Source organism: Diadema setosum, chromosome 13 (genome assembly GCF_964275005.1).
Source record: "Diadema setosum chromosome 13, eeDiaSeto1, whole genome shotgun sequence".
Classification (NCBI taxonomy): domain Eukaryota; kingdom Metazoa; phylum Echinodermata; class Echinoidea; order Diadematoida; family Diadematidae; genus Diadema; species Diadema setosum.
Genome location: NC_092697.1, coordinates 7917214 through 7920435, shown reverse-complemented (window position 1 = coordinate 7920435; position 3222 = coordinate 7917214). Strand labels below are relative to the sequence as shown.

Here is a 3222-nt window from a genome sequence, read left to right as displayed (position 1 = left end):
GGAAACATTACTATTTTCATAAAAGTCACAGACGTTGCACGTAGCTTCAGACTGGTTTATTCAACGAAGTCTCAAAATGTTCCCATTTTTGTAAATGTACATGTAGCTTCCCAGCCTTGGTCGCCAGGATTTTTTCCTCATTTATTAATTCAACAATAATCTTTTGCATCTTTTCTCCAGTGGGTAACTTATTTCCCGTTCTAGATTTAAAAATAATGTATTTTGTTAAGATAATCAAAGTATTTACACATTTTGATCTATTTGAATAACCAGAGATTCCCCCAAATATATCTCTCCAATCCATATTCCTTAACTCATTTATATCGAAATAATTAATTATGAATTCCCATACCGGTTTCACTTTAACACAGTGTAAAAATAAATGCAGAAAAGTTTCAGGCTCATGTTGGCAGAAGGAACAAAGGCTGTCTGTTACAAAACCAAACTTCATTAAACGCTCCTTAGTGTAAACTACGCCATGTAACATCATGAATTGAAATTCTCTATATTTTCTTATCAATGTACACTTACTCGGTTTAATAAAAAGATCTTTTATTTCTTTGTTTGTATAATCATAGCTACTGTGGTCATCTTTAATTTGTAAAACATAAGATGACTGTAAATCTTCCACCATAGCCTCATATATTTTTCTCGATTTTAAAACTTGCACACACACACACACACACACACAAACACACACACATCACTTTAGTGCACTTCAAAATGAAATTTAAAACGATTAACGCACAATTTCAACCACACCACTAAAGCCATAATACATACAACCAATAATCGTATACCAGTATATAAAGAGGCATGATAGGTCAATGGTTTCGTAATAAGTCGTTCCTTTTTAAAGGGATGGTATAGTTCTGGTTGAGAAGGGGCTTCAGGTTTCCAACTTTTTGTGAGATATTGAGAAACCTCTTCTGAAATATGAAAGAGCATACAATGCTAAGAGGAATTAAAAGTTTATTTGATGAAAATTGGTTTAGAAATGGCCGAGATATCCAGAAACAAAGTAGTTCTAATGAAAGGTGGGACTCACCTTTAATTAGGATCGCTTTGTTTTACTTTGTTTTTGTACATCTTAGTCATTTCAAAACCGATTTTAATCAATTAAGCTTTGAATACCTCTTAGCTCCTCTTTCACATTTCATAAGTGTTTTCTATTTGTTTCGCAAATGGTTAATCTCCCCCGATCTCAACCAAAACTCTGCCATCCTTTTAAAGGGAAGATAAACCCCAAGAGCAATGTGGATTGAGTGAAAGCAGCAACATTAGTAGAACACATCAGTGAAAGTTTGAAGAAAATCGGACAATCGATGCAAAAGTTATGAATTTGTAAAGTTTTGGTGTTGGAACCGCTGGATGAGGAGACTACTAGAGGTTATGACGTATGAGTGGACAACAATACCAAGAAAATATAAAGAAAATTCTACAAAAATCCATTTTTCATGAAAATCACAAATTCCATCAACTTGATATTGACATATGTTAAGGGTAGCAATTTATTATTCCCCCTGCTTTCTGAAAGAGGTTGGTCCATTGCTCTTTCATGATTCTAGAAAAGTGAATTTTTGTTGAATTTCCTTTATATTTTCTTTGTATTGTTGTCCACTCATACGTCATATCCTCTAGTAGTCTCCTCATCCAGCGGTTCCAACACCAAAACTTTAAAAATTCATAACTTTTGCATCGATTGTCCGATTTTCCTCAAACTTTCACTGATGTGTTCTACTAATGTTGCTGCTTTCACTCAATCCACATTGCTCTTGGGGTTTATCTTCCCTTTAATGCTTTGTGTAAGGTAAACGCAACGAGAAGAAAGCATATACAAAACAAAAACTTGATTTTAGAAGTTGCATATAAAAACCCACGTTGTTTTTCTTTCAGTGAGACCGTGATTATGATTCCGTGTAGAATTGGGCCGTGAAAGGCCATTGTTAATCTTCAGTGACCGGGAAATTAAAGAGGAGAGAGTGAAAGAGAGGGAGAGAGAGAGGGAGAGGGAGAGGGGCCCGGGGTGGGGTGTAAAAACAAAGAATAGTCATGCATGTTATGGATACTAGTAGCCGGTTATTCAAGGGCAGCAATCCGTGGTTTTCCTCTACCGCTATTGCTGGACGTGATCTCACGAGCGTGTACAGCATGATATAGCATATAGATCAAGAGATACAAATATATATACAGGATGTATATAATAACAGGTGAGATTGGTTGGCATCTTTCACGTAAGATTGTTACAATGGTGGCTCACTCTTTACTTTAATTAAAACCTGCTAAGAATAACGAGAAACAGTAAATACCACTCCCATGTTCTGATTCCCAAATTCTGATAAGGTGTCATCAGAACCTAAACTTTATGAAACATCCCCCCCCCCCCCCCATGGTTGAGAGAACTTGATTGAAATTCGACGCTGCTTCGATTCAGTACTAGTCTGGTTTCTAGACCCTTTTGCCAACTGTACTCTTTTACAAAATGCGCTATGTATGTACCTTTAATTGCCGAAAGCAATCCATCCAGCTGAACCTGTTGTTAGGCGTAGAGGACATTAATATTCTGGGAAAGAAACTAATACGAGCAGCTGGTCTGGAAGCAAGACTAATTCGTTATACGCTGTAACTGCGGTAGTACGTGCCTTTATAAATACTGAGAGCTTCGGCGCAGCCGTGCAACGGTCTGTTAGCTCAGTCGGCAGAGCGTCGTGCTGATAACGCGAAGGTCGTGAGTTCGAGCCTCACATAGACCATAGCACATGTCTTTTTGCTTTTTTTGGTTTTTACATTTTTTTTTTTAAATTCCTTCAAGAAACGCAACACACATGCATCTGTTACAAGTTCGTTTACAGTATGCCTTCCAACGTTCCGCCAAATGTGGTCATCACGTCTTCCAAGTCGACAACTTAACTAAAATCGATTTACAGAAAAGGAGGTATAGAAATATCGTTGAATTACGTAAAAATTATACCTAATAAAAATAAACAGCACTTGACTTAACATGTCTTCTTCTAAGTATTCCTCACTGTTTTTGTTTTTGTTTTTTTGTTTGGTGGTTGTAGCTTTTTGGTTTTGTTTTTGTGTGCTTGTTTGTTTGAGTTTGTGTTTGTGTTTGTGTGTGTGTGTGTTTGTGTGTGTGTGTGTGTGTGTTCGCGAAATGGACACTTCGGAATCCAGGAGTGCGCTACTAGGTGCAATCTACGAAAACATTTACAGATTTAG

The 3222-nt window shown here is 36.8% G+C and overlaps 1 non-coding gene across 1 annotated transcript; it reads left to right on the top strand.

The window, feature by feature from the left end:
- Positions 1–2680: 2680 nt before the first annotated feature.
- On the top strand, positions 2681–2753 carry Trnai-gau (transfer RNA isoleucine (anticodon GAU)). The gene has a single exon. It is a non-coding gene; the product is annotated as a tRNA-Ile (tRNA).
- Positions 2754–3222: the final 469 nt, after the last annotated feature.